Source organism: Culex quinquefasciatus, chromosome 2 (genome assembly GCF_015732765.1).
Source record: "Culex quinquefasciatus strain JHB chromosome 2, VPISU_Cqui_1.0_pri_paternal, whole genome shotgun sequence".
In the NCBI taxonomy this organism is placed as follows: Eukaryota; Metazoa; Arthropoda; class Insecta; order Diptera; family Culicidae; genus Culex; species Culex quinquefasciatus.
Window position 1 is genome coordinate 95,501,696 of NC_051862.1, and position 20,673 is coordinate 95,522,368.

General features: G+C 36.5%; 1 protein-coding gene across 11 annotated transcripts in view; it reads left to right on the top strand.

Annotated features, from left to right (window-relative positions):
- Window positions 1-20,673, top strand: part of LOC6041134 (small conductance calcium-activated potassium channel protein) — a 459,395-nt gene that overhangs the window by 176,407 nt on the left and 262,315 nt on the right. For 5 of the 11 annotated variants that reach the window (XM_038252485.1, XM_038252482.1, XM_038252483.1 and 2 more), the window contains exon 1: window positions 15,487-17,110. The exons of 3 other annotated variants lie outside the window; for them this stretch is intronic. The gene's annotated coding sequence lies outside the window, so the exon portion shown is untranslated. Of the gene's footprint in view, window positions 1-15,485; window positions 17,111-20,673 lie in introns of those variants that run through there. 3 more of the 11 variants (XM_038252489.1, XM_038252488.1, XM_038252487.1) reach the window with 3 other exon arrangements.

The window sequence follows — 20,673 nt, forward strand, 5'->3', positions numbered from 1 at the left end:
TTAGGATTCTAAATTAACTAAATACAACTTTTTTTTCGACCCTGCTATTCTTAGGACCTTGTTGTGGCCATTCTTTTGCTTTTTCGCTAGTTAAAGTTGATCAATTTAACAAAACACGGCATTTCTGGATTAAATTTTGAAAAGGTCCTATCTGCATAGGAAACCCATAACTCATAGGTTGTTTTGAAGACTATTTTATCAATAGCAGCAAAACACTGCCTCCAACTTTCCTGTTCCATAATTGTATGATGCTATTGTGCCTCCCACAATTACGAAAAAACCTAATTTGAACTGAAAATTCCATCAAATAATTACCAAACTGTTTACAAAACCAGAGTTAACTGTAACATTTGTTGATTTCAGCGCTTGTTGTTATTATTTTGTTGAAAATATGCACTTATGGAAAGATCTGAAATTTGTTAACACTTGTAAAAAAGTGTTCCAAAATTGTAGGTTTCATGGCACAATATTAGACGTTGCAGACTCATCAAGCACACAGTTTTTCGCTATATACTTGTTGATACCGCTTGAGACCGTTGAATCCACAGCATCTCCTTCAAGCATCACGTGATTAATTTTATTTTTTTGGTTAGTGGGATAAGGTATTGGCTTTTCGATGCCTCCCGAGCTACGACGCTATGGGGAGGACTTTCATAACAGACCCGTCGGCGAGCCTTCCGAGCAACGATGCTATGGGAAGGTCTTTCTGGTTAACACACAAAATCACTCACACACAGTTATTTTGCTCCACTATTAACTCAACGATCCAAATTGTCAGTGCGTCTTTCGTTCATTATATAGAATTGGCTTTTTCACCGCAAAAAAAATTAAACCTTATTCGAAAAATTTAAACACAATCCACCCAACGCCGTGCCTTCCGATCATCGATGATATAGGAAGGGCTTTGAAAATCACAAAAGAAATCACTTTTCACTCCGCATATTTTTTACGACCACGCGCTCCCACAAAAGAGACGGAAAATAACACGAAAAAACAGGACTGCACGTCCCCACAAGCACCGCACTACTCACGAGAAATTGCAGCGATTTTATTTTATTAACTTTTTTCGGAGAAAAATACGTTTATTCGGAACTTTGAACACGCCATCAAATCGGGTCTCCAAATTTCAATCATTTCACGGGTTCGAGCCACAAATCACTTAAAAACTTGTCTTAGCAAAAATCCATAAAAATGGAAGTGGCGACCGCCTCACCATCACGAGACATCAAACAAATTGACCTCGGAGTCATGATCAAGTACCAAAATTACCCCAAAGAGGGGTCGCGACAACTTTTCCTGATTTTGTGTGAGTTGGTAGAGAATTACCCTACACCCAAAACTGGCAGCGCTAGTCCGAGAGAATGATGGTCTCGAGTCGAGAGAATAGTGGTACCATTCACGGACGCAGAGAACACAACTCGAGATGGGCGATAGAACTATTCTCTCGAGGTTCATTTGCAAAAAAAGTTCATCCGTCAAACAAAAAACCAAAAGTGTCGACAACGGGAATCGAACCAGAGACCTTTGACAAACCAATCCAATGACTTGGCTGCCTCGGCCACCACAGCTTGGTGACCAAGGAGAAGTCAGAAGTCGATGTATGACACTTGTTGGAGATTTATTGATTCAACTAACGAATGAACTCATTTGTTATGATGGTGTGAGTTGGTACCATTTTTCTATCGATTTTGTCACTGAGCCCTCAATAAATTTTGAGAGAACGATTATCTCGATTCTGAATTTTGGGTGTATATTTATCGATATTTGGCTTTTTTTTAAGGTAGTCTAACTGAAATAACGTTTCACATTTCATGATACATACTTTTTTGGTTTCAAAACAAGCCTTAAAATTTCATCAGAGCTGACGAAAACATTAAATAATTTTCAGACTAGCCAATGTTGATGAAAGCGGATCTTCTACATTAAATTGGATGGAGACGCACAGTACTTTAAAGAAATACCGAAAAACCACGCGTCTACATCAAACGCCGAGTACATTATCCAGCGCTAAGACAATCTCATGCTTTGAGAATGCTTGAGCAGGCCCAGTAAACGCCTGGCTTTATTCGAAATCAATCGATGAAATAATTATTATGATAATGACCCAACTGGCCTGGACTGCTCGGGACTGGCCTGACCTTGGCGTGTTAGCAACTAAGCGGCTGGTTGTCGTTTTGTTGGTCAACTTGGCTGATGGTTGAGCCTGCCAAGCTGTGGTGACAAAAGCTTGGCTTGCCTCCCAAGGGCCTTAAGCAGAAGAAAAATGAGGGAAATAGAGAGGGGGCTTTTATTGATGCCTCATTGATTGGCTCAGCCCGATTCTGATGGCATTGCTGCATGTGTTGTTGTTGTTTGTTTGTTTCTCCAAACCACGACTCTTCTTCAAAAAAAAATGTGATCGTGTGCCGGGTTTGTACCTGTGCGACAACTTGCGGACGCGGAATTGTTATCGAAAAACAAAAGCCCTTTTCTACCTTACTTCTTTCCTTTTTAAGGCAGGGTTGGCAAAAGGGAGGGTTGGTGCCACGTGGGAATAGGGCAGTTTGTTAATAATAAGCAAACACTTTGCTGGGAGGTGAGGTGGGTGAGCTTTTGCTGAGTTTTATTTGTTTGCCTTCCACCACCATCGAAGGTGATGTCTTCCTTTTCCCAGAGTGGTGTTACCTTATTTTTATTGTTATAGTTATTGCCTATCGTTTCGTTCGATTTGGGAGGAATTTATGTAACTGGAGGACAACAGGCCAAGCCCGGTCTCTCCTTGTTTGATTGAGCACATAATGTTTGTTTTTCCTCGTCGTTGTCATCCTGTAGATCTTTATGGTTGATGCAATCAGCACGAGAGAGAGAGTGGGTACTTTCCCAGCAAAGATGACAAATTGCTCAAATTGAGACAATCAAATTCGATAATGGCGGCTAATCAGAATAACTGATGTGTCAAATTGAAGCGAGCTTTAATCATCCTCATTATTTCCACACCGTTTTTAGTGAGCTTTAACTTATTTTGCTTAAAAAAAATAAATAAAATGCTGAGATTGTTTCTAGTACAGTACATTTTAAAGATCAGCATGTTTTGCATATGAGTTTGCCCGTAATCTCTGAACATTTCCCCTTTAATAATATAAAATTCATAGAACCAGCAAACACCTAATGCAAACATAACCTTCAAAAAAAAAGCTCCATTTCATCAACTCAGCTGTCATGTCAACATCCCTTAAAAATCGCCCTTGTGTCGTCCACGCAGAATGTTTTATGGTCTGAATTGCGTTGACTGTTCAAACAAAACTTTAGCACAAATGTTACCGAAAATCTACTGGCAGGCCTTTTTGACCTTTTATTATTTTTTTCCATTCGAGTGTATGTGTATGAAGGCAATTTCCCAAAAGAGACCTCATTCACACGCAATTGCAGTCACTGGGTGCGGTCCTCTGTGGCGGTGACTTGGCTGGTCGAGCTGCCTTTGAGGTGTTAAATGGTTAAGAATAATATTTATAGGGTAGATGAAATGCATGGTTGGTGAACACGAACGTCAAAGAGTGTAGTTTTTTTGAAGCAACATTTAATGAAAACTTGGAAAGACACGTGATATGGAGTACAGCATTGCTATTTTTTAATTTAGATTTCTTGCTGATGATCAAAAATATTGGTTGAAGAAACTATTTATTTTTTTAATTAGGGTCGTTGCAAATATTTTTTTAAGTTTATGTCCCATGGCTCTGATTAAAGTCGAGGGGGGGGGGGGGGAGGAGGGCAAACAAATAAAATATAAATACAAATTGAAATTGAAATAAAAAGCCTAGGTATCAACCTTTAGATAAAAAAAGGTTTTTTGAAATGCATTTTACACGCGTCCAGTTGCTTTCCAATCATTAGTTTTCAAAATACAGATATATTGACGGAAATTTTTTTCGCGCTAAATATGATTATAATCGCAGGAAAATGCATTTTTACCGATTTTCGGTTGATTAAACTTAAATTTTCATTTATAATTAAAGGGTGAAGCGCCAGCTCCTGTTACATCCAATCAAGCTCATATTTTGGATTTGGGCTAAGTATGCCCACCGGAACAAACCCTTGAATGCCCGCCAAAAAGTCATTTTTGTTACATCCTAGTATACATATCGACTCGTTTTTAAAGACAAACTTGTTATAGGGCGTTTTTAAAAATACACTGAAACAAAAATACACGCCACCTCTGATTTTTTTTATTTTTTAGTTTAAAAGTCATATTTGGAAGCGAGTGCACGATTTTTTGTTTCGCCAAATATTTTTGTGGAGTAATTCTAAGATATTGTAAAATGCCCTGAAAAACCTTGCAACATAAGGGTGAAATCTGGATAATTTTTATTGCGCAATTCTCACTAACTTGGACTTCGCACTAAATTATTGCTATCGATCGCACTATTGCGACTTGTCAAACTGGCTTGGTAAATTTAAATTTTCTCAAAAAAGATCAAAGCGAGCCGATGTTGCTCACCTGTCAATCGCAATGGAGCATTTCCATTCGAGCAGTTTTTGCTTTTTTCTGCAATGTATTTCTTATGAAGCGAACTGTCAAAAACTGCTCGACTGCGGGTGCTCCATTTCAAAGTGCGAATGTCCAGTTTGGTGGAAACTGCGACTGGAAATGTAAATAAACAACTGCTGGTTGCCTAGTTTTTCGAATTCTTGTTGTCAAAAGTGCGAGAGAAAAGTGCGGGCTTAGTCCAAGTTACAGTGCAAGGATCAATATTATCGTATTTTTGACTTTCTTACAAAAGAAAGGTTTAAAGTTTGCTTTTGAAAAAACGCTTTTTTTCAGAAATCTTAAAAAATTCGTGCACGGCGAGGATTCGTCCCAGGAAAAAATCCTATTACTAAATTGAAGGTTTAGTTGTGCTCTTTCGATTGAATTTTGGCCCGAAACCCGGAACTCAAAGTCTGATTTTTGAGAGCTCTTTTTCTGAAATACATGAGCGATGTCTGTATCCGCTCTTAAAAATTTGTGTCTTCCATCACTGGAAAACCGCTCGTAAAACCCACAATTTTTATAAGTCAGATCTGTAGCCGTGGGGTCGGAGACGAACATTTTATTTTTCGATTCACAATTTTCGACCAGTAAATGTGGTCAAAGCCATTTTTAGAGGTATTTTTTGGACTATGTTAAAGATAACACTATCAAATTTATAGAATTCAGTTTCAAACAAAAAGCCATTCGAAAACATGCGCCATAAACTGATTGGGCCCAAAATTTAAAGCTTTTCCAAAATGTATTTCCAGAGATATAGCGATTTTAGTGTTTTTCGTCTTATTTTTACCCTATTTTTTCCTATTAAATTTTGGGATTTATACAAAATCTTATACTGACCATCAAATTCGAAGTCCCGGCTCGAAAGCTCGACAAGTCGTCAAGTCGAAGCTTCAACGCCAGCACTTTTACGCTTGCGCGTTTTACGCTGCGCGTGAAAGTGTTCTTTTTGGCTTCTCATAATTGATCGACAAACCCGAGCAGGGGTAAATAACACGGGAATACCAAATTTTGGTATTACTTGGGCAAATAACAGCGACCAAAATGTGCTCTTGGTTGCCCAGTAATAGATGGTAAAATACCATGAAATCATACCAAAATCTTGTATGTGGAAGGGCACAACAATACCAAACCATGTTATTCCAAAGGTAAAATAATACCACAAAATAAAATCATTTCAATACCAACTTGAGATCTTCTGATCTTTTTGAACATTGCTTGAATACCAAAACTTGGTTTTGCCATGGTTTTAATTTTAGGTATTCCCGCGCCCTTAGAAAGTCATATTTTGGTATTCCTGTGATCTCCCCATACAAGATTTTGATATGATTTCATGGTATTTTACCATCTATTACTGGGCATTGGGCAACCAAGAGCACATTTTGGTCACCAGTATTTGCACAAGTTATACCAAAATTTGGTATTTTCATACCATTTTTAGTGCAGCAGTTGCAGTTTGTGAAAAAACGGAAATGATCCATATGCAACAGCCAAATCTACTCACCTGATGATTCCATGTTGTTATTAGTGATATTCTTCACCACACCGAATGCATTTGTCATTGATGAACGGCCTGTGCTTGAAGTTCTTGAAGCTTCTAAAAAATAACAAGATTGAAAAATAAGTATTATTAAAATGAAACTGGATTGAAATTCACCAAAATTCAATAATCTGTCGATTAACTCGTTTTTCAAAGTATTTGGTTATCCCAACTTAGAGAAATTTCAACGTTTTAAAAAAAATCTTAGTGGGTATATAAAAAAATGAAAATCACCTTTAACATTTTTGGGTTTCAAGTCATTTTAGCGCAAAATTAATTATCTCATTAAAATTCATAAAAAAAATCCCATAGTTTCAGAGGAATTTGATGAAACCTTTCAATACCAAAATAATACCAAAATGTGGCATCCTGACTTAGAAAATTTTCCACAGTTTCAAGTTATTTCTTTAGGGGGTATATCAAAAATGTTTGAAATCAAGTTTGAAATTTCCGGTTTTCAATGAAAGCATTCGCTTTGAGACATCATTTTAGCGCAAAATTAATTATTTTGTCGAAATTGGTCAAAATTTTCCCATAGTTTCAGAGGAATTTGATAAAACACTTTAATACCAAAATAATACCAAAATGTGCCATCATGACTTAGAAATTTTTTCAAAATTTCAAGTAATTTCTTTAGGGGGTATATCAAAAATGCTTAAAATCAAGTTTGTAATTTCCGGTTTTCAATGAAGGCATTTGCTTTGATACATCATTTTAGCGCAAAATTAATTATTTTGTCAAAATTGGTCAAAATTTTCCCATAGTTTCAGAGGAATTTGATAAAATACTGTAATACCAAAAGAATACCAAAATGTGGTGTTCGACTATTGACAAATGCTGCAATTTTGCAATATCAAAACAATACCTTAAATTGGTATGATACCACATTTTGCTCTTGCATAATCCTTAAGAAAAATTTTAAAGGGTCCAGGAATACCAAAATTTGGTATTGATACCAGAGAAAGGTATTATTACGCATTTCCCTTGTTATTTACCCATGCTCGGGAAGTTTAATAGCGATACATATTTTTTTAAGTTAATCATAGACTAACATTATAGACTGAGTACTAGCCTGTCCCATTTTGAGGTCATGTCGAGGAATTTCAGGTGCTCACTTCTTAAATGATAGATTATGATGTTAGGAACAATGTTTTCTTAGACAAGAAAAAATAATAAAATACTTTCTCGCACCCCCTGGTCGATTTACTGAAAAAAGTCACTTTTTGAACAAATTTTCTAAAATCGCTTGGAATCAATACAAAAACTGTTTCGATCAGGTGTGTATTATCTTCAAACGATAGTTTTGTCCATAGATTAAGATGCACTATCAATATTGGACCAAAATTTAAGTTTTTGGACTCTCCCAGGCGGATTTGTGTCGAAAAAATCGCATTTTTTCGAAACTTTTTTCAGAAATGTTCATTTAATTTAGGGTAGCCTATTTTTCCCAGTGAAACTAATAGATGCAGCTTGTAGGAAATTTCATGGCGAACATTTTTCCTCTGAGAAAATGCAATTTCGACACTCCAGAGCCAAGATATTTGAGTTTTAGTGAGGAAAAAGTGCCAATTTTCAAAATTTCTCAGAATTCAGAAGCAAGGCCTACTAATTACACGATATAGGAAGCATATGTCTCAAAGGTCAGGGTATGCTTTTTATAGTAATTTTGGCCGCTGAATCCGAATCTGAAATCAAATTTCGTGTAAACAGTGATGTTTTGGAGCTACACCCTTTTGGAATGTTATTTGCGTGTTTAAGAGGCAGTTTTTGTAAATATTGCTCGGTTTGTTCTAGAGGTCGTATCGAGGTGCTCCGATTTGGATGAAACTTTCAGCGTTTGTTTGTCTATACATGAGATGAACTCATGCCAAATATGAGCCCTATACGACAAAGGGAAGTGGGGTAAAACGGGCATTGAAGTTTGAGGTCCAAAAAATATATAAAATCTTAAAATTGCTCGCATTTTAGTAAAACTTCATCAATTCCAACTCTCATAGATGCATTCAAAAGGTCTTTGAAGCACTTCAAAATGAGCCATAGACATCCAGGATTGGCATTGAAGTTTGAATTTTCCGAGGATTTCGAATATGACAAAAGTGAGACTAAAAAGTGCCGCTATGGATGCAGGACAATAAATAACGTTGTAAAATGTTTGTTATAGAAAAATCGAAAACTATGAGAAAAACTGCATTGGCCAAAAGTTATTTCCGTAGGCTTATAGTCTATGAAACTACCAATCTTTTGACCTCTGGGAGTATGGGTGTTGGAGGCTGTTGCAAAAAGATATTGAGGTTTTTTAAAAAACATTTTTAACAGTAATTTGCAAAAGCTATGAGAAAAAGTTAAACCAATCCTGGATATCTATGGCTCATTTTGAAGTGCTTCAAAAGACCTTTCGAATGCATTTAAGAGAGTTGGAATTGATGAAGTTTTACGGAAATGCGAGCAATTTTAAGATTTTATATATTTTTTGGACCTCAAACTTCAATGCCCGTTTTACCCCACTTCCCTTTGTCGTAGAGGGCTCATATTTGGCATGAGTTCATCTCATGTATAGACAAACAAACGCTGAAAGTTTCATCCAAATCGGAGCACCTCGATACGAACTCTAGAACAAATCGAGCAATATTTACAAAAACTGCCTCTTAAACACGCAAATAACATTCCAAAAGGGTGTAGCTCCAAAACATCACTGTTTACACGAAATTTGATTTCAGATTCGGATTCAGCGGCCAAAATTACTATAAAAAGCATACCCTGACCTTTGAGACATATGCTTCCTATATCGTGTAATTAGTAGGCCTTGCTTCTGAATTCTGAGAAATTTTGAAAATTGGCACTTTTTCCTCACTAAAACTCAAATATCTCGGCTCTGGAGTGTCGAAATTGCATTTTCTCAGAGGGAAAATGTTCGCCATGAAATTTCCTACAAGCTGCATCTATTAGTTTCACTGGGAAAATAGGCTACCCTAAATTAAATGAACATTTCTGAAAAAGTTTCGAAAAATGCGATTTTTCGACACAAATCCGCCTGGGAGAGTCCAAAACTTAAATTTTGGTCCAATATTGATAGTGCATCTTAATCTATGGACAAAAACCTATCGTTTGAAGATAATACACACCTGATCGAAACAGTTTTTGTATTGATTCCAAGCGATTTTAGAAAATTTGTTCAAAAAAGTGACTTTTTTCAGTAAATCGACTAGGGGGTGCGAGAAAGTATTTTATTATTTTTTCTTGTCTAAGAAAACATTGTTCCTAACATCATAATCTATCCTTTAAGAAGTGAGCACCTGAAATTCCTCGACATGACCTCAAAATGGGACAGGCTACTGAGTACCCTTTATTTATTTTTTTTCTTATAATGTCAATCCAATATGTTTTTCTTAATTAAATTTAAATATCTTGCGACAAATAATGTACTTCTGAAATCAAAGGAAAATGGCATTTGAGGTTTGCCCTAAAAAGATTCCAAATTTTAGGTAAAATTCTCACTGGATGGTATCATTTTGTTTCTTAAAAATTAATTGCACCAATATATTTCTCGGAGTTTCATCATTTTGTAAGAAAGGCTCTATTTCACCTCTGGTGATATTAAATCGGGTTTTTTCAGGTAAGGCCGTTGCAAATACTTTTTGCAGTGTATGTCCTTTGACTCTGACCCAGATCGAGGGGGAACATGAAAAATAAAAATTGAAATAACAAGCATTTTTCCAACATTTGAATGAAAAAAGTGTTTTAAAATGCATTTACACCTATCCGGTTTATTTGTAGTTATTAGAATTTAAAAAAAACTAAGTCTTGACGAAATTATTATTTTTTTTTTTTTTGCGAAGGAAAACTTGCTGCGGTACTATCGCAGCGTATTTTCTGAAACATTCAAAAAATCTGAAAAATATAAACAATCTCAAACTTGCTTAAAATAATTATCAACGCAAGAAAATGCGTTTTAAAGTGTTTTCAGCTGATTGCACGTCCGTTTCCATTAACATTTTGATTTTTTAGGAAAAAATGTTTTTCCCCCATGATTTTTCGGGCTGATTTAGAAAGGGAGGGGAAGAGGGTGGCGTTAACTTTGAAAATATTTGCAACGGCCTAAGGCTAATGCAACATTTTTCTAATTTTTGTTCCTTGACTCTAGTCTATAGGTCAAGGGGACAATATGTAATATAATATATGTTACTATAAAAAAATAATTAACGAGCAAGATTTCAACATTTCAATGCAAAAAGGCATAGACAAATTTTACATAGCAGTACAGACAGCATAGCAGTACAGTATTGCTATTTGTTTAGACAATAAAACTTTCAACTAACTAGCAGAGGAGTGCACTTTAAATTGTTTTCAGCGGAGTGTGCTTACAATATCATTGAAATTTTGAGTTTTTTTTTAAATTTTTATTTGGTCGTCTTTGTTTTTGCAGCTTTGTTTTAGAAGTAATTTAAAATAATGTCAGAAACGCGGCAATTTTGCGATTTTTTTTATTGGGGTTCAAATATTGGTGAAATATATAATTGAGAGTCTTTTAAAGCATGTTCAAATGAAATTTCATGGATTTGTACATAAATCCGTTGATTTTCGTCGATTTCTGACAAAATTACCAATAAAAATAAATTTAATGGAGTGTGACTTGCTTTTGATCTTTTTATGCTGTGTCACTGACGCGCTATTTTGCCGCACGTGCAATTGAAATAATAACACCATTTTGTGCAGCTCACAATGCCTTTTGACCTTCACAGATCACCAAAATTCGATTTCAATCCTGAGATATTAAAAAAAACGGAAAAACTTTTTGTCAATCTTCATACTTCCAATCTTGTCGTGCTACCTTGACTCAGTCTGAAAATTGATGTAAGTGTGACAACTGGCTAAAGGGATTTCAGGTCAGAACGCGTTTGACACACGTACATGCCCGCCTAATGTAAATATTTTTAATCATAACACGGGACTTCAGCAACCATATTCAACCAATCTTCAGGACAATGCTCAGAATGGTCAGTTTTTTTATTAATTCAAGGTCAAACATTAAAACGCATCTTATCGGAACGTCAAAAAGCGACGTACGACAAGTTAGCAAGACAGCGTCGATTTGATGGCTAGATATTGCAATTGTAAGGAAGGAAACAATCACCTGATTCAGTGGCAATTTTAAATATTTAGTAAGTTTATTAACTAATTTTGCTTTCTAAAATAAAAGTACGGCATGGCAGGGTTGAAAAAGTTCCCTCCGTGCCATCCAAAGGATCACAGTAACTATTGCTTTCCAATTCCGGTTGCGGTGGCGCTGCTGCTGCGGAAAGGGTGAAAAACAGTTCACGACGACGATACGTGCCGACACGCAAACCTCCAGCACTGCAAACTGCGCACAGCGTGTGTGCTGCTGGTTGCGGTCAGTAAAACCAACCTGATGGTGTCGTCACCTGCAAAAGCCGGCCAGCTAAAGAGTGAAAGTGTTAATGGGGAAAAAAGAAAAACATCCTGGTCTAACCTATCACGGCACTGCTTAAGTGATTTTAATGTTTAATCGTGTTTGCACACTTGACGAAAAAATAATTGAAAACATGTTGAAAAGTTCACACATTCGAAACCTCTTGAACTTGAACACTTTTGACAGCTGCTGAACCGTGATGTTGTGTACAATCGGTCAAACACAGTAGAAAGTCACTCACTGCTTACTTGGCGAGGAAAGCCTGAGGAAAACGCAGTAACCTCAACGAACACAACAGGATCGCGTGAGAAGTTACAATCAAAAGAGAGAGTCAGTCACAGTGGGGTTCTCACTCTCTCGCTCTTTCCACCGTAATAAGACTCCCAGCATGTAGTGTCCATTTATCAAAAGCATGTATATTTATGTCACGTTGTCGAATGCTCCCCCCGAAGGCGACTGCTGGGTACGATGATCGATGTATGAGTGTGTGAAAGAGAATTTCCACGAAGCGAACCATGCATTGTTGTGGTAGGAAATTGTCGTCGTCGTCGTTTCTGATAAGAAGGACTATGAACGACGACTATGTGGGCTCTGGGTGGAAAGTTACTCACTCACTTTGGTGAGAATGACAAGTAGAGCAGGATGGTATTCAGTAGCGTGGTGGAAGTAGACGTACCTAGACTCCCAAGTCTGATTGATGGCGAATTCATGCAATATATCTTTAAAAAGAATTACTAGTATTTTATTTGAATTGTTATGTATTTGCCTGAAACGAAATGTGTGGGTTTCCATGTAAAATAATCATTTATGACCAAATTATGACCAAAAATCGATTTTTCGATACTTTGGCTCAATTCTGAGGGCAGATTCAGATTCAGCGGTCAAAATTACATGGTAAAACATATATTTGGACAATTTTCGAATTTCATTAGGGTGGTCCCATATGGTTTTCCCATTAAAATTACACCCCAAAGTTAAAGACCGAAAGGCTAGTCCTCCCGAAAAGAAACATGAGGAAAGTACTATTTTGCTAGAGTAAAGACCTCTCGCGTGTTCATTCGTTCATTGAAACAGTTCATCCTATTGAGTGGCTTATATGGACAAATGACTGCCACTTAGTCACCGAACCATGGTGGCCCATACGGCAAAGGCACGGTTGAATATGCTGAAGGTCTTGGGTTCGAGTCTCGAAACCGGTACTATTTTTTATTGATGAACTTTTTTGGAAAATGAACCCATGAGTAAAGTACTCTCGCTAATTTCGGTATTAATCCTCTCCGTCCGCACACAGTACCATTTTACTACCGAACCGGGTTCTTTATCCTCTCGTATGTCGATACCCAGTTCTGGGTGTAGACTTTTTCAAAGAAGATATCTCGAGTTTAAAGAAAAATACCTCTGAGATTTTTTCAGCGTTTGTAGGGCTAGATCTCCTCTTCCAAATGCAACCTGGTGCTTAAAATTTGGCTTGCGCCTTTTAGAGATATTTAAGTTTTAAATTTGCATCTTTTTGCCTTCCTCACCTCACTGAGGCAAGGCTATAACATCACTCGAAAAATGAACTTCTTAAATACACGTCCTAGATATACCTTCACGTATACCTATCGACTCAGAATCAAATTCTGAACAAATGTCTGTGGGGATGTGTGTAGACATGATTTTTTTCCACACGATTATCTCAGAACTGGCTGAACCGATTTTGGCCGGATCCGCCTTATTCTGTTCCTTTTGGGGTCCCATAAGACCCTATTAAATTTTATTCTGTTTAGTAAAGTATTTAAAAAGTTATGCCAAGAAAAACATTTTTGTAGATACAAAAAAGGGTTATTTTTTGCATAACCTCTAAAGGCCGGGTCTTTTTGTTTACATGCGAGAGTCGCGCCAGATGTGAAACGTCCGGTTGCCACATCGCTTCAAATGAGAGTCTGCATGATTTCTTGAAAAGTCTGTATCAGGTATATATTTTTTCATAAACTTATTTTCATGATTACTTTGTAAATGTGAGGAAGGCAGCACCCACCATGGTGGATTAAGAAACGTTTTTATCTTAAAATGGCTGTAACATTTGACCATTAAATCCAAATTGACATGTCAACAAATAAAAATGTTCGTTTTTAAGAGCTCTAAAAGTGCTCCGAATATCACTTTTCTTTAAATATTAACCTTAAATTGCCACGTTCAAAAACTGATTTTTGAAGGTTTGCTGAGATGCTTTCTATGAATTTGTCATAGAAGGCGTAGATCACGAGATAAAATTATGGTGTCTTGGACAAAGTAGCTTAAATTGGCAATCCCAACAATCTTCTAGAAGTCGAAAAATTCCCAAAAAATTTCCTGTAAAGTTAGATTTCCAAAATCACCTTAATCGTGAACCACCCTAATTTTAAACCAAACCAATAGTTGCCCCTTTCCATTTGCAACAACTCTTCTCAAGACACCAAAGCTCCAAAACTCAACCATTTTTCGGAAAATCCATTTTCCACTTAATTTTGCGATCTTTACCACTGTGCATTGGTTTAATCCGGTATTGTTGGTAAGCAAGTCATTTACCAAATTAATTGACTGATTATCAAGTTGAAATCATTTTTACATAAAAAAAAAATCTCAGAAATTCACAATAATAAATCTTGATCGTTCTGCAATTCTTTTTTAGTAATTTAGAACACTCCAAAATATATAACAATGAAAAAGAAAGGAAAATCTATGCCTAACAAATAGTCCACAATGCTTTTATAGGGTTGATTTGTCATGATTCGATTGCCATGTAGTTAATGGTTATTAAACCTCGGAGGGTTCGTTAGATTAATACAATGTTTGTTTAACTTAAATTAAAAATAAAAACCCGATTTAATCCCACCAGAGGTGAGATAGAGCCATTCCTACTAAAGAATATAACTTCTTTCAATTCATAACATCAACTTTGTTTATTTATAACGCCAGCAAAAAATGATGATGATGATACAAAAAATCTTATCTTATTGATGATGTGTTAATGATTGGAAACGAAAAATGTTGGCGAAGGTCACCAGGTGGGCTTTTACCTTTGTTTAGGGATTTTTTTCTTATGGTATACCCAAAATTCCGAGTCGAGAGAATCGTTCCCTCAAAATTTATTGAGGGCTCAGCGCCAAAATCGAGAGAATAGTGCTACCAACGCACACCACCATAACAAATGAGTTCATTCGTTAATTGAAACAATAAATCTCCAAAAAGTGCCATACATTGACATCTGACCACTCCATGTTCACCAAGCTGTGGTGGCCGAGGCAGTCAAGTCACTGAGTTAGTGTGTCAAAGGTCTCTGGTTCGATTCCCGTAGTCGACACTTTTGGTTTTTTGTTTTGACGGATGAACTTTTTTTTGCAAATGAACCTCGATAGAATAATTCTCTCGCCAACCTCGAGCTGTGTTCTCTGTGTCCGTGAGTGGTACCACTATTCTCTCGACTCGAGGCCATTATTCTCTCGGACAAGCGCTGCCCAGTTTTGGGTGTAAGAAAGGCGAAAACGATACAAGGTTGTCATTATTAGTTTCTAAAATATCAAAGTATTTTTTGCGAAAAATAAAATTTTTGAGGTGCCGTACAATGCATTGCATTGGAATTTCATGAAAATTTAAAACATTTTTAAACAAGCCCAAATATGCCAAATATGGTTATCAATGCAGAAAAATGCATTTTAGATTGTTTTCAGTTGACTTCTATTTTCATGAAATTTTTAAAGTTTTTTGGAAAAATATGTTTTTTGCTCCGTTGATTTTCCAGACCAATTTTCAAGGAGCCCCCCCCCCCCTGCAGGCTAATCCTATTTGAAAATAATGCTAAAAAGAACAAAATATCAAATAAGCCGTCTTATCCTTATCTTTCTCCGACTTCACCCCTGACTTACTTCTTCCGGCGTCAAAGCTCATCACCCTACTGTTCTCACCAGACAGTCAGCCTGTCGAGAGTCAGTCTGTCAAGTACTTCACACCCATACACATTCCAAGACCCATCATCAACTCCGAGAGAGAGAGAGAGACTGTGAAGGGACTTTCCCAAAAGGAAAACAGCAGGTCAGAAGTCGAAATCGCGATACGGACGTCCTTACGCTTCGGTTCAATTAAACTCGATTCACGATGGAGAGTTGCGGTTCAATTGAGGAAATTTTAACTGATGACGTCGTGAACTAGTTGCGGTTGGTGTTAGAATGTAGACTAGTGAATGTGATTAGTGGATATTTTGGATTTGAAAGGTTCGCATCGGGGAAATCTGCCACAGAGTAATTTGCGGGGTGCGGTTGCGTGTGTGTGAGTGGGGGGTTACTTGCTACCAACACTAGCACACGTCAGTCCAAGTGAGTGACCGTGAGTGTCTCGCGTGCGGTGAAAAACAGAGAGAAAGAGTGTGGGAGAGCGGTTCTGAGAGTTTTTCCGAGTCGCTGAAGCGGAGGAAAATTTGGAAAACTCCTCGCGTGCTTTTGAGCAGTCAGTCTGTTTTTAGCTCTCGGTGAATTCGGTTTTGCTCGGCGGACTCCGGCCCTCGGCTCCCTCTAAGTGTTGAGGTTGAGGTTCAGCAGCACAAGACAGATGGCTGGCTGGCTGTAATTTAACCGCTGAAAATAGATAAATATAATTAGTGGAGAGAAGATCTTCTTTGGGAGGGAAAAAGAGGAAAAAAGTTTGTGCGAAAAGTGGGAAAGAGGCAATGAAGTCGTTACTTTGGTGGGTGTTGTTTTGCGTGTAATTTTCCTGCCCCCGCGGAAGATTTTGGTCCGAACTTTGCGAAATTCTTACGGCACGCGAAAACAGAAGCCCCCTTCGAAGTTCACGCGCTCTCGTTTAAAAACGAAGAATTTAAGTTGGAAAGTGGAAAAGAATCGTGCAAAACGTGAAAAATCGTGTGTATGTGAGAAGCGCCGCCGGAAAATTTTCATCCAGCCGTCACAATATGTTCAAAAATATCTCCCAGCATCTCTCCTTGCTGGTCGACGTCGACGACGTCTGAGATGAAAGTGTAGTGTGTCTGTAAAGCCGTTCAGACAGACTATCCAGCAGCATCCCCAAAGCATCGTGTAAAAGAGGGGTGAAAAGTGCGGAAAACCCATTCGCTTGATGAATTCTGGACCACTGTCAAGAGGCAGAGCGGCATCAGCTCAAGATTCCGGCGAAAATTTACGACCGCAAGATCTTCCGTGACCAGCCTCAAGTGTGTGCCCCACGGAGCAAAAGTTGTGCGAGTGTGAAATTTTGCTGGTTGATGTAAAGTTGCAGCCAGCTTGATGTCGCGCCAGTGACGGGAATCTGACCAAAACAGCTCACGGCAGCTCTCCAGCTTTTCCGACCACGACGGTGTACAGCTGTTTGAAGCCGCTGCCTCTCCTTCTCCTCTTGGTGAGCTGAGAGTTTGTCCTTGTCAAGTGTGTTCACTCGAAAATTGAAAAAAGTGTAAAAAGTGCAAAAAAAAAACATAAAACAAACCAGATCTAATTTTAAAAATAAAAGAAAAATCATCGAAAAGTGAAAAATAAGTAAGAAGAAAAATATGAAAATTTAACAAGTTAAACCTACAAAACAAAATAAGTGAACCAACTTTAAAGAACAAACGTCGTTTGCTGATGCAGAGCTGTATGAACGAGCAAAATTTATTAAAATAACCCTGGTAAACTACACTGCTGGAAATCTCATCGGGAAAGGACTCCTGAAACGAGTCCAAACAAATGAAAAATTTTGTCACTCGAGCCAGACACCAAACAGCCAAAAATGTGCTGAAAGTGTCAGCAGACGGACAATAAAAGCTACACATTTAGCAAACTGGACTCTGGAGGACTATTGGGGCGAGGGATCGAGTGACAGAATTTTTTCTCACCGAATAGTGCTTAAGAATAATAGTTTTTTCTTTCTACATTCGGTTTGTCTCGCCCTTCATCCCTACAGTAAAATTATCGTAACATTCTTGGAAGTGTGACAGTTGACGGAAATTTTACCTACTTAAAAGATAAACTTAAAATTTGCAAACAACCAATCAGAAACATTTCGCCCGATTGAGTAATTGAAATTGACAACATTTTCAAACCGGCAAACGACAGCTGCCAATTAAGGAAGAGAAATTTCGTTTTGGAGTTTTCCTCGAAAATTTTCACGTCGTGAAAGACGGATCGGTGAGCGCAGCAATTGTTGCATAAATCTTCCACACCAACGAAACCAGATAACTGACTGGCGGTAATTGGAACGAGAAATTAAAAGGAAAGCGCATAATTAATTCGTCTTTATAGATTTGAGAAAGTCTATTTTTATTAGAAAGTTGCATTTTTGTACAGTTTTAAATAGTTTGAAAATTTCAATATTAGCATGGTATTTTTCTGCAATACTAAGACAAAATTAGTCAAAATTTAATATTAGTAAAGTGATTTTTTTTCTACACCCAAAGGGAAAATATATTACGAAATCTGCAACAGTTGATTTGCTGTTACATTTTAGATCATTTTTTCCCGTGTGTAAACATGCAGAATCTGATATACTTTCATGCAGCCATGCATCACATTCGAACGCACCTTGGGTGTATTTCTGATTTGCTCTAAATGACAAAAATTTTCGAATCCACTTTTTTAAAATGTTTAAAATTGTGTTGTTGATAAAAATGAGTTCTTGTTACATTGTGGTAAATACGTTTTCGAATATTTCATAACCTTTTGGGAAATTTCTTCCCACAATCTTGAATATTACGAGATTTATTTAAAAAAAAACAACAAATTAAAATTCAAAGTGATATTAAAGGGCATGAATGAATTAGAAAACACGACAATATCTCATAGTAATAAATATTGTTTGATGAGAAAACATTGCACATAGGGGAAAGTGGGGCAAGTGTAACATATAACTCATTATAAAGTTAAAAAATCTGTCGGATTTTATTATAATCATCTTTTTCTAGGTCTTGACTAAGACTTTGTTAGAACAAGTTTTTAAAAAATCCAGTTTTTAAATGTCAAAAACTAATTTTAAATTTTTTGATTTTCCGTACATTCTACTCAACAAGTGGGGCAAGACGAACAACCCTTTGAGGCAAGAGGAACAATGCATGAAAAAACATGTTAATTTACTAACAATTCAACTGTTATCACTTAGATACATCAGATTAGAATGTATTTGAAAGGCTTCTTCCATTTTTAGATTAAATAATAATATTTTACAAAAAATTTTATCGTTTTAACGAAAAAAAAACATTATTTAGATGATAAATAGTAAATTTTCTCAATATCACTCACTATAGTTTGTATGGACATTTTTTTTAACAATTATTTATTAGTTTTTAAGTACTTTCATTTATTTTTTTCCCAATAAAATATGTTGTTGCAGCAATTCGTATTTTTTCCATACTAAAAATCCATATGGTACACTTGCCCCACCTGAACAAGATTTTTTAAAAGCTCTCAACAAAAATAACCAAATGTTAAATCATACTTTGTAATAGGTGCATGTCATTGATAGGAACACTACTGATCTAGGAAAAATAGCATTTTGATAAAATGAGCCTTAAAACGAATCCTAAGCCTTATTTTGTACTTTCCATATATTATAAGAAAACAAAGGTCTTGAAAAAAAAACTTCATTAAATCTTACTGCCCATGTTCGCATAAATTTCTCATATGAAAAAACAGCATGCTGAGAAAAACGCATTTAAAGTTTGTCCCACACATAAGGCTACGTATTAAGTTTTCGCGAAAAAACTGGATTTCCTCCTGATTTCTAGATCAAAGTACTGGCTGTTATAGGCTTTTTCTGAAAGAGCACACGATTTTGAACCAAACTGCATCATTAACTCAAAATCGATGAAAATTCATATGGGACATTTATGCGATCATGGGCAGCTTATGCCCCGTGGCGTTTACGTCGTTTTGGCGGTTATGTGGTAGTAGAATCAGCTAATTGCATTGCTAGCAACAATTCCTCATACTGGAAATAATCAAAATTGTAAATATTACGACCGTACGAGCGATTGTTCCTCTTGCCCCAGATGGTCGTCTTGCCCCACCTTCCCCTACCCTTATTTCAACATTTGTTGGTGAAAATAATTTGAGTTGAATCAAAGTTTTGTGAAAAATATCTCAAAAATAGAGAATCCTACTTGGAGTTATTGTACATTAAAAATTAATTTGAAAGCAGACACAATGAAATCAATTTTGGAAGAAAACCAAAAAACAAAGCATTCTGCAATCTCAGCGTAATGTTTTTATAAACAATTTGTAGAGTAATAAAAAACTGGGTGCTGAAAAGAAAGAATGCGTAACGTGATTTCCGAATGCTCCCCACTAATACATCTGCACTACAGCTGTAAACATAAACAAAGTGGCAGTCTATGTTCAAGCTCAAGCGTGACATATTTTTTGCTGCTGAAAATATTTGTTTTGATTTATTTTAAATCTGTTCATGTTTAAATTTTCGTTGAAAAATTAAGGGCTTCGCACTTTTTTTGTTCATAGACTAATCGAAGGCCAAAAGAGTTCGTTTTGATTTCCACGTTACGAAATATTGCGTCAGAAGTGGGTGGAATTTTGTGAATCAGAAGAACAACCGAATCGAAGTTCCAAGATGGTGTATTTTTGAAGTGCAGTGATAATGTTGGAGTAGGATTATTCAATATTATTTGGCAGGTGCCATTCATAGTTATTGATAATTCGTCGCTAACATTTCAAAAAGCGTCATAAACGTAAGTTTTGCGTGAGACATAGCGCTTATTGAAATGTTAGCGACGAATTGTCCTAATCTCGATTTCTACCCTCTTTTTAATATTTGTTTACTTCGAACACCTCAAAAGCTCGACGCCACCGACAAAATAAATTATAGATCGATTACAATACTTGCCACTTCTTTGTATCATTTTGCGAACAGTAAATTGGTTCCGCTTTGACAGTTCTAAATTGAGGCCGCTTTGCGAACCACTATTCTGCACCCAGATAAAAAATATACAAAATTCTCAATTGTCATGACAATGATTTGTTTACAAATAAAAAATAAAACAATGTTATATTGGTTCAAAATTTAATCGAAAATAATTTCAAATGCAATTTGATGCTAACAGAGTTTTTTTAGAACTATTGGCGCAGTTTTGAGTAAAATTATATTTTCTAGCTTAATTTTAAAATGATGTTACCATAAGAGCATAATAGTCCGAATTAGATTTTTTTTCTAACTTGATTTTATTCTCTAAACAGGCAATTGAGC